The sequence below is a fragment of the Mustela putorius genome, unplaced genomic scaffold, assembly GCF_011764305.1.
Source record: "Mustela putorius furo isolate JIRA1106 unplaced genomic scaffold, ASM1176430v1.1 tig00003909_pilon_pilon_pilon, whole genome shotgun sequence".
Lineage (NCBI taxonomy): Eukaryota > Metazoa > Chordata > Mammalia > Carnivora > Mustelidae > Mustela > Mustela putorius.
This window is the reverse complement of record NW_025422057.1, coordinates 16,141,504-16,152,642: the sequence shown is the minus strand read 5'-3', so window position 1 is coordinate 16,152,642 and position 11,139 is coordinate 16,141,504. Positions and strand designations below refer to the sequence as shown.

Here is an 11,139-nt window from a genome sequence, read left to right as displayed (position 1 = left end):
GGCGTTGTCCTGCCAGCCAAGTCTCTATGCCCATTTTGAGTTTCCTCCAGTAGGCAGAGATACCACGAGCCTTTAGGTTGACACAAGTGCTATGTGTCTCACACAGGAAGGTGGGCATTGCTCACTGGCATGTCAGATATTTCAGGCAAAGGCGGAGCAAAAGTTTAGGTGCTTCCTTCACTATAGATGTGTCCCAAAAGCTTGGATGGTCAAATTATTTATTTATTTATTTATTTATTTATTTATTTATTTATTTGCCTAGGCTGATCAATACTTAGCTCCTAGAGGCTTCCATTTCCCATGTGAGCACTTGGACTACTTTGTGCTTCACGGTGCCCACTTTTCTCCATCATATACTAAGATCCTTAGGATTTCCTTCAAATTCCTTCCCTTTCTCCTCCTCTGCCAGATTCCCATTCTCTACCAGAATCCTAAATGCATAATGGTAGTTAGTGATTCGTAGGTGTCCTCCCTCAACTACAAGAATTGCTCTAACTTCAAAATCCCATTTTAAAGATTAAGAAACTGAAGTTCAGAAAAGTTAAGTAACTTCCCTGTTGTTTCTCTCCGAGGGACTCAATAACCTGACTACAAGCCCTTTCTCTTTACGATATTATAAAATGATGTGAAAGAGAAGAGCTGTAACGTGTAGGTTTAGGTCCTACATACATTCATGGAAGGGGAGTTTGCTTTTAAAAACAGGGTTGTTGGGGGCACCTGGGTAGCTCAGCCAACTGAGCTTCCCACTCTTGATTTTGGCTTGGGTCATGATCTCAGGGTCTTGGGATCGAGCCCCACATGGGAGTCTGCTTGAGATTCTCTCCCTCTGCTCCTCCCTCCTGCTCTCTTTCTAAAATAAATGAATAAATCTTTAAAAAGGGAGGGGTAGTTGTTATTTTCAAAATTCTAGCCTTCAGGTAGATCTCTAAAGGTAGAATATGGGGTCAAAGGTAATGAACACATTTTCGCGGCTCACAGTACATATTGCCAGAGTCCCTTCTTTTGAAATGTTTGCCACTTGGACAGGTGAAGATATGCTATCTTTTCATCTTTTTTTTAAAGATTTATTTATTTATTTATTTATTTATTTGACACACAGAGAGAGAGATTGAGATCACAAGTAGGCAGAGAGGCAGGCAGAGGAGGAGAGGGAAGCAGGCTCCCTGCTGATGAGCCCGATGTGCGGCTCGATCCCAGGACCCTGAGATCATGACCTGAGCCGAAGGCAGAGGCTTAACCACTGAGCCACCCAGGCACCCTACTGTCTTTTCATTTTATTGTGCATTTTTTAAAAAGATTTTATTTATTTATTTGAGATCATAGGTAGAGAGGCAGGCAGAGAGAGAGAGAGAGAGGGGGGAAGCAGGCTTCCTGCTGAGCAGATAGCCCGATACGGGACTTGATCCAGGACCCTGAGATCATGACCTGAGCCAAAGGCAGAGGCTTTAACCCACCAAGCCACCCAGGCGCCCCTATTGTGCATTCTTTCGTTACTTCCAAGGTTGAACATTCGTTAACTTTTATTGGGTGTGTGCACTTCTGTTCATGTCCTTTGCCTGTTTTTCTGGTGTACTTTTTCTTAATATTTTATAAAGTCTGCTTGTAAAAGAAAACTATTAACCCTTTATCTTAGTGTCAAAATATTTTTGCCAGTTTATCATTTGCCTTTTTATTATTTAGTGTTTCTTTAGATACAGGAGAATTTCTTTTATTTTGTGGAAAAATCTCATTCTTTTTCAGAACAATTACTTCCATTGATGTGGTACTTAGAAAATGTTCAATTGTGACATTTTCTTCTTCGTTTAAAAGGCTTCATGTTTTACTTTTATGCTAATCCATCTGTAATGTATTTTAATATCTCCAATGAGGCTATAACTTCAATCTCTTACAAATAACCAATTTCTCTACCACTTTTTGAATAACTCACACCTTCCTCCATTAGTTCCTTATGATCTATTAAATACAGAAATGTCCTGGGGTCTCTTTAAGGTTAAGTGTTCTGTTCTGTCTATCCATTTATCAATTCTTATACCCAGAGCATAACATTTGAAAGCAGCTTCCGGATCTCCTTTAACATTTAAGGCTCCTTTCTCTTCCCGTTATCTTTTCCCCAGATTTCCTTACCTCTGTTGGCATGTTAATTTCAAAAGAAGTTTAATGTGTTATGCCATTTGTTTTAAGAGAAGCAAAATACAGGCACCTGGGTGGCTCAGTGGGTTAAGCCTCTGACTTTGGCTCAGGTCATGATCTCAGAATCCTGGGATGGAGTCCCACCATCAGGCTCTCTGCTCAGTGGGGAGCCTGCTTCTCCCCTCTCTCTGCCTGCCTCTCTGCCTACTTGTGATTTCTCTCTGTGTCAAATAAATAAATACAATCTTTAAAAAAAAAAAGAAAAGAAAGAGAGAGAAGCAAAATCCCATTGTTTCCATGGAGGCTGGTTAGTTTTCACTACCTGGAGTTCTCCCAGCCTGCCTCTGGGGCTTTTCGGTGTCCCTGCCCCTCCCCTTGCCCAGAATGCCCTTCTCCCCCCCCCCCCACCTTATCACCTGGGTGAACTCTGGCCACTGTTCATCCTTCTGTCTCCCATCCTCCTTTCCCTGTGGTCACCCCCTCCAAACTGTGAGCCTCTTAGGAGCACAGGCAGAATCTTGTCCTAATCCTCTGCCCTGCAGTCCAACTTCCAGCAAAAGGACTGAATGAAAGAGAAGGTTTAAAATGAGGTGGATGTGGGAGGCTCACTTCACCCTTGATCTTGAGCGGACGCTAGAGTGCCTTTCTGAACTCAGAACCACCCCCCCCCCCAGGCCACTTCCTAATCTCCAGTCACTTGAAAAGCCTTCCATCAAATCCGTGCCTTGCTCTCACCTCCCGCAGAACGGCTGTAACACAGCCCACGTGAAGGGATATTATGAGATGGTTTCTGTGAAGGACCCAAGTCGAGGGCTTATGGAACTGAATCTTAATTCTGACAGCACGAAGTGTGAACAAACATTACCATGCTTTATTGCTCCAAATCTGTTGCTGAATTCCTTGTTTCTGTACGAGTCAGAAGCCCAATAAACAACTTCTGCAAGGTTCCAACAAACACTTTGTCATCCCGGAGGTTCTGAATGATCCGTAGTCTTTCTCCTGATCCCAACCCCAACCCCAGGAATATACTTTCCGTCTAAAGCATTAAACCTGAAAGTCTGTCCATACCTTTTAGGGTCATCGGAGGCATTTAAGAAAAGAAGAGATGCTTGAAGTCATATCCGGAGCGGAAATAGGCAGCCTTAAGATCAAATAATTGCAACAGCATCTCTCTGTGCGGGGAGCATGAACACTGAGGGAGGGGGCTGTATGCTTATTTTCATATCTATCTCCACGTAGCTTCCAATTTCAAGGATGGAGGGAGGGGCTTACTCTCAAAATGGAGTGACTGTCTCGTTGGGAACAAGTCAAACTGGAAATAGAAAGGGGGCCATATTCCTCTCCAGTGACGCTCTCCACCAAAGATGCTTAATTTGTCCTGGGTAAACAATCATCACCCCTTCTGAATCTGCACTTCTACCCCGTGTTAGCAAATAAGTGGTAGGATAGTCCCTTGAATGTGCGTGGGTGTGTTGAGTGTTCAAATCTGTACCAAGATTTTATGAACAGGCTACTCTATGCTCTGGTCCTATATATAGGCCGAGGCGCGGGGCCCCGCCTGAGCGGGAGGATGGAGAACGCTGCTCGCATTTATCACCCAGGCCCACACGCCCACACCCAACTGTCACAGAGCCTGAAATTCCTACCATTAGAGTTGCTACTTTTGGTCGAGGCAGAGGGCTTCAAGAAAACCCTTGCTCAAATATAAATATAACAGTCAAGAACGCTTCCGTGACACTCAGTTGCAAGCAGCATCCTATTTCTTTATTTTTCTATTGCAAATAAAAAAGGGCTGGGTGGTTTTAGAAGAAGAGACTAGGGAACTGGGATTCGTAACTTGACAGGGGTGAAAGCTGGCAGACATCACGTCCACTGAGCGATGAAGGCTGACATGATCAGTGATGCCATGTGGGTGTCACGGACCGTCTGATGACAGGATGTGATGAGAAGAGCACTTCACCCTTGTGGGATTTTTTTCCCCAGATCCCACAACCCCAGTCCAAGCATGAGAAAAATATCTGACAAACTCAGTTTGGGAGACATTCTACAGGATAATTGGCCACTACTCCTTAGGACAGTCAAGGTCATGGAAAACTAGGGAAGACAGAAACGCTGTCCTAGACTGGAGGAGACTGGAGAGGCTGATTAAATGCTATGTGGCCCCTTTGATTGGATCCTGGAACAGAAAGAGGGCATTAGTGGAAAAACTGGAGACATCCAAATAAAGTTGGGGGTTTAGTTGGTATAACGAATCAACGGGCCCGAGCAATTCAAACCTGTGTTGTTCCAGGATCAACTGGACGTGTGGGTATGGTCCCCAGCCATCTGCCCCGGGCTGCAGTTCCATCGGAAGTGAGCCTGGCTAGCTGCATGAGTCTAGGCCAACCGGTCCAGGTGCTGGCAGGCAGTTAATGCCCTGTGCACCCCTCCTTGCATGCCAGGCTTAGTAGTGGGGGGTCACTTGCCTGGGCTGTTAGAGTCACGCACAGCAGTACCTGATCATTCTCTGTCCTCCAGGTGACCAGCCCTGGTGGTCCAAAGTGTCACCGTTCATCAGATAGTGCCTGCCAACTGGGTTGGGTCTTCACTATTTCAAGATCTCCCCTCCTTCCCTCCAACCAGCCTTAGAGCTCCACCCCGACCACCCTCTTCCCCTCCCCTTCAACCCATGGAGCCCTCCTTACCCTAGCTGGGTTGAGTCCTGTCTCCTAGATGATTGAAAACAAAGGCATCTAATGCTCCTCTGAGACAGAAGTCCAGACATCCAGAACACAGAACCTGGTCCCTCTTTGGGAGAAGGAAAAAAAAAAAATACCTCTCACTCTTTCCGATGAGCTTATAGCTGAGAAAAATAGACATAGTTCGTTCTCAAGCTGGTGATTCTGCTCCATTAGATGTTCAGTATATGGCATGACACGGTAATGGGAAGAAGTGGCACCAGGTCCCGTACTGCCTTCCACCCCTAAGAGGGAGATGGAGAACAAAAAGACGGATAAGTCCTCTCCATAAATGGTCAGCCAGGAGAGCTTCCCAGGATGTCAGTGGGACTAGCCAACAGGAAGCACCATGGGTTCTTTACTAGCTTGGACTACTCCAAGGTGGGACCACTCCGCATAGAAATAAGGCTCGCTGTGTCGGAAGAGAATCTTAAAATGTACATGAGAATTGTCTCCCTCGATATGAGTCTACACTAGGCTACCCTGTGAGGCTTCTTGTCCCTCCTTTGGAGCTATGCATGAGCTCGCTCTAAGGGCCAGGTAGTCACAGAATCCAGAGTGCCTGCCATGCTCATGGCAGAACTGGGAAAAAGGGGTCCAGCCTCAAGGATTCAGAGATCATGGGGTCTGGACCACCCAGGTGCTACTCCAGACAGAACAACACCAACCTGAGCAAAAGCAACGAGGGTGCATTGGGGCAGATAGTTCTAGAGCATGAGCCCCCTTCCACTGGACAAGGTTGGGTTTCCCAAAAAAACTGGGGCTGGGGAAGATTTGCATAGGAATCTCTGGAGAAGGAGGAACAACCTGAGAACCAGAGGAGCTGGTTAGAATTTGGGGGCATGTTGCCTAGGGTGGTGGGCACTGCAATCAGGTCATAGATGATTCAGAAGTTGGTCTGGTCTGAGAGGGGTCACGGTACAAGCAACAATCCCTTTGCTCAGGGAGAAGGCAGTAGAACAACCCCTAGGAACAGCTCAAGGATTGATGTTGGGGATTGTTGTTGACTGCATAGCCTCCAGGCTTCATTGTCTAGCCCTCCTGGTATTCTAGAAGGATCTAACACACTTGGATAAATTTCTTTCTGCTCTAAGGGGCCAGACTTGGCCTCTGTTACTTGCCATTAAGAACCCCGACTGACACATGTTAACTCCTTTCATCCCAAATTTACATAGATAAATCACCAGAAAACGATTCCTTTGAACCTAGAAACAGTAAACGAAAGGGACTTTAGCAAAAAGAGACTAAAAATGTGGTTTTGTTTCCTCCTTCCACAACGCATATTAAATAAGACCATCTTACATTACTTCGGAACCTCAGAGACTCAGAAACCACTCGCAAGCACATGAAGAAGGTTTGTGAGTTCATTATAACACCATTTGCTAAGTTCGGCCTGTGGTTTTCCTCTCAAAATGAAATGTGAAGAATGGGGGAGGTGAGTTCTGTCGTGTGTTGCTGCTAATGTTTTTAACCAAGGATCTGGAGTTGTTTGATATTTTTGGCTTCATAATGTCCATGTCCAGTCCCGTTTTGGACATAAAGCAAGGTTGGAGTCCAAAGGAAAAGTGTTTCTGGGCTACAAGATACTCTGTTGGTCCAAAGTAAAAAATTAAATTCCGGAGGTCCCTCTTCTTCCCATTCTTTGGATTTGGCTTTTTTCGTGCAGCAAGCTGTACTTTCCTGTGGTTCTCTTGTTTTTCCTTCCCGCCTTGGTGCCAGAGGCCAGTATCTGCCTCAGTTTATCACCAGGTTTTGTTCTGTGCTCTTGAGCTCTTGACTTCCTATTCCTTTCTGGACCTCTGGTACTTCAGAATGGGGACTAGGCACCAGAAAGAAATCAAGGTGTTGCCACTCAGCTCTCGGACACCCAAGGATGATGTCGTTCCATTTCCCATCTCGCCCACACCCCATCACATGACATTGAAGCCAACAGACAAGGGGTTCCCATGGCTGACATAGCAGACTTGGGTATTGTGCTCCCCATTCAGTTCTGAAGTTTCAAAATTTGAGAGAGAGAGAGAGAGAGAGAGAGATCGATCAAGGGTGGTGACAGTATTATTTTACCCTCTATGGACAAAGGGCATTCTTCAGCACAGGCTGGGAATCCCTACCAGTAACAAATACCAATGTTACTTTCTTTTTTTTTAAAGATTTTATTTATTTATTTGACAGAGAGAGATCACAAGTAGGCAGAGAGGCAGGCAGAGAGAGAGGAGGAAGCAGGCTCCCTGCTGAGCAGAGAGCCCGATGCGGGACTCGATCCCAGGACCCTGAGATCATGACCTGAGCCGAAGGCAGCGGCTTAACCCACTGAGCCACCCAGGCGCCCCCCAATGTTACTTTCTTTATGCAAGGACAGGTACAAACTTTTCTGGTCTCTGTACACTCCTGTGTGTGTGTGTGCGTGCATGGTGTGTGTGTGTGTGTGGTGTGTGTGTAACTGATGTGTGTAACTGGTGTGGGTAAATGGTGTGTGTAACTGGCTTCTCATTGAACTCAGGTTTGCCTCACTGTATCAGATGTTCAGCCTCTAAAACTGACAGAATCTGCTTTTTTTTTCCAGACTCGGTGTAGCCTGTGTGGCCCCAGGCTCAAACCCAGGATGACCTCCTACTTCTGAACCTTCAGATCCCGAACAGCCGTCTGTGATTGCGGAAGGAAGAGTCATGGGGAAGTTGTTGAAGGCAAGAGATATTTTCAGCGAAGCTCCCCAGAAACTACATAGGAAGACAAATTAGGGAGTCTTCTCCTGCTTAACGAAATTTCCTATAAAATTCATCGGGCCAACTTGCTATTTTGCATGATCTGTAGATAATGGATTACACTGACCCCATACCCAATGGAGTAAATGATTACATAAAAAGGGGGTTGTTAGGGTGGCCCTAAACCAATATGATCGGTGTCCTTAAAAGTAGAGGACATCAGGACACAGAGAGCAAGGAAGACATCAGGCATGTGCTCACAGGGACAGCAATGGGAGGGCCCAGCAAGAAGGTGGCCATCTACAAGGCAAGGAGTGAGATCTCACAAAAGAAACTAACTTACCAGCACCTTGATCTTGGACTTTAGCATCCAAGACTGTGAGCAAATAAATTCTGTCATTTTACCGCCCACCCAGTCTGCAGCATTTTGTTAATGGCAGCCCGAGCAGATGGAGACAGGCTCAAGGTGGTGAAAACCCAGTCAAGAAGCAGAGTGAACTTTAGTCCCCATGCCCCAATGTGAAAATCCTTTAACAAATAAAATGATTTACTTAAGGGTTTTGAAAAAGCCCCTGCTTCAGAGCTGCTAATGTGTAATGGGGCTCTGATTTACTTACTATTTCTTCTCTGTCGAATCGCCTGAGGGGTTATGCACGCACACAGACACAAAGAATGTTCCCTTCATTTCAGGTGCCTTTTGGTTCCATTCGTATTTACAGCAAAAGGTTCCTTTGATCCTAGGCAGCACTGGAAAATGATTCAGGGTCCCCTGTAGAGCCACTCTCTACTCATCCCAGAGGAAAGCTAAAACATCCCTCCTTATCTGCCTTGATTTACCCAATATTCACATTTCCTATTTGAGACACACACGAAGAATGACATTCTGAGAAAAACTCGACTTCTTCAGGTGGACCAAATTCCATTTAAAACAGACCCTTGACTAGGAATCACCACCTTCAAGGGTAACTGAAGGGCATCCCTCCCACTGCTCAAGGAGGGGGCCACCTTTTTACTTCTTCATGCTCTCCCCGCCTCCCCCTTACCCTCCTCTGAGAGCCTGGAGCACCCTCTGTCACTTTGCATTCTGAAACGGAAGTGAAATCTGGGTAGGAGCAACGTTTTGCTCGACAAGCTCATTTCCCCTTTCCTCCCTGCCTCCGGAGGGGACACTCACCGAGTTCCCACTGGGCCTGACCTCCGGGGACACTTCTTAAAGCAGAGGGAACAAGAGCCCCTCGATCATGAAGACAGGTTTGCAACTGGTGGCCCAGGAGCCAAGGTCTATTCTGGGCAGAACACGTCTCCTGCAGAAAGGGCTAGACTCTGTCACTGCTGGAGGGAGAGGGAGACAGGAGGAAGGTCGCTCCATGACTTTCCAGCAGGCAGAGCTCAGGCACTACCTGGTTAAAATAGTAACTGCTGGAAGTGGCGGTGACATAATCCATGTGTGCGGTCACAGCCAGGGGCGGTGGCGGCCGGGGGCGTGGTGGGGGGTGTCGGTAGTGGTGGAATCACATTCTGGGTTCTCCATCTCCACTCTGGCTACGGGTGGGCCTCCATGATGATTTTTGTACCCTGTGCAGTTCTAGAACCCAAACCTGAGTGTTCTGAGAATGTGGGTTTCTGTTCACTAATGTACGTGCCACGTGCTAGCTGGATTTATCAAAGGTATGCCTTGGTGTCTTCTTTGGGATCATCTTGGTAGTTTCCAGGATGATTACTGGGTCTTTGTCAATACATGCCCAATTGGCAAAGATTCCAATCGTGCCCATAAAGACTAACCTCAAACCTCTGAGCTTCATGCCAAGTGAAGTCAGCAGCCCGTACCGACTGTGACGTGGGGGCTCTTTCTGTCTTCCAGCAGCCAGTTTAAGTCTGTGGGTCCCCAAGCACCCTGAAATGAGGTATGGAGACCCGGAGTGGGGAGCGAGTGTCCATCTTCTAAAAAGCCCCCACAGAAGGGTACGCTTACCCCTTCCCAATGCAGCACAACTAAGTCCTTAAAAGGAAAAACCTTATTCTTCACTCACCATTGAGAACAAGCTTGCAAATTTCTGGGTAAGCCCCAATATTATTCTCAAAGCTTCAGATATGCACCTAGCCACAAAAGCAAATGTTATATACATGAAATGGCAATGGCTCCTTGAGAAAATTTCCCCCACTAACAAGCCAGAAACCAGCCAGCACGGGAAGCACTGAAATGAGTACGACTTTCGCCCCAGGGAGGAAAGGGACTGCAAGGGACTCCAGCCAGAGGTTGACACTGGCTCCGAGTGCAGCCAGGGGGAGCTGGGGCTCTAGAAGAGGAAAGGAGGCAGGGCAGTGGTTCCAGCTGCGGGGAATCTTCGAGTGACAACCTGGGAGGGAACAAGGAATTGCAGCCGTCCGGACCAGAATGAAGTAGGCTCCTAGGGCGAGCTGTTCCCAGCTCGCTCTCCACTTCACGGCACCTTTTCAAAGCAGGGCCTGGACACCTGGTCACAGAGATGGGAGGCTCCTTATGGGAAGCAGGAGGAACCCAGGACCCAGCCCCCGGCTTACCAAGGCAGAGGGGTTCTTTAAGGAAGGAAATGAGTATTCGACATGTCGGCTAGTTAAATTTAAATTTAAAATAATAATAATAATAATAATAATAATAATATAACAATAATAATAAGAAGAAAGTGTGTATGGACTTAATTTGGAAGCCCCTGAATTTAATTTGTCCTTTATTAGAAAGTTGGGTTTTCTCCCCAAAGCCAAGAAACAGATCCTTTGCTGGGAATCTCCACTCACAGAGGGAGCAAATGGCCACTGAGGCAATCACATGCAGATGGGGCTGGATGGACAGAAAATGGTTTGCCAGCATTTCAGCTAACATCAGAGGCTAGTGGCTGGTCAGTAAGAGAACATGCCTTTGTCGACAAAGGCCTTGGACAGATCTGAAACACACTGAGGTCTTTGGACAGAGGTGGGAGGAAGGGGGTCCAGTGGGAGAACATATTCTTATTTGCCACCTCTGAACCCAAATCCCTGTTACCTCGAGAACGTGTCCTTGGAGACTGTGAGGGCCTGATCATGTCTCTTTACATGAATCTTTTTCAGGCCACATGCTCCAATCTCCAGTCAACCTCTGCCCTGTGGAAAGAGATGGGGAAGACATGATTCTTAAGCCAAGGGCCTCAACTAGCTATCTTTGGTTTCTCTCCATAAATTAGAACAATTAATTAGATGGTTACAAATAATAGAGGGAAAGTATTGTTACTATTAGCAAATTATATTGGATATAATAAAATTACACATCATAAGGCAGAACTTGCAGGATTTCTGCTTCATGTGGTGGTGACCTGACATTACAGCAGCTCTTTTTCCAGAAGGATTGTTCCTTTCTGCTTATACAGGCTGCTTGATCAAACCCATCCTGAACTCTCTCCAGATAGAGTACAGCAGAGCTAGACCCCAGGAATGAAAAGAATGCATTCCAGCTCAGACTCGGGACCTTATCTTTTCAAAAATGAAAATAAGACCAACTGATTAAATCTCTCAAGTTTAGTTCAATCTAGCCTCCCAAATTTTGGAGCACTAGAAACATTGCTCAATATCCCAAAAGA

At 46.3% G+C, this 11,139-nt stretch overlaps 1 long non-coding RNA gene across 5 annotated transcripts; it reads right to left on the bottom strand.

Annotated features, from left to right (window-relative positions):
* Positions 1–2,782: 2,782 nt before the first annotated feature.
* On the bottom strand, positions 2,783–10,783 carry LOC106006972. Of its 5 annotated transcripts, none has more exons than XR_001181387.2 (6): positions 10,569–10,783; positions 8,724–9,646; positions 8,167–8,296; positions 4,815–5,092; positions 4,407–4,657; positions 2,783–4,306 (listed from the first exon to the last, which is right to left on the bottom strand). It is a non-coding gene; the product is annotated as an uncharacterized LOC106006972 (long non-coding RNA). The 5 variants fall into 5 exon arrangements; XR_001181385.2 differs by having other exon boundaries at positions 4,407–5,092; positions 8,724–8,853; positions 8,950–9,646; XR_001181383.2 differs by having other exon boundaries at positions 4,407–5,092.
* Between the last annotated feature and the right edge of the window lie 356 nt (positions 10,784–11,139).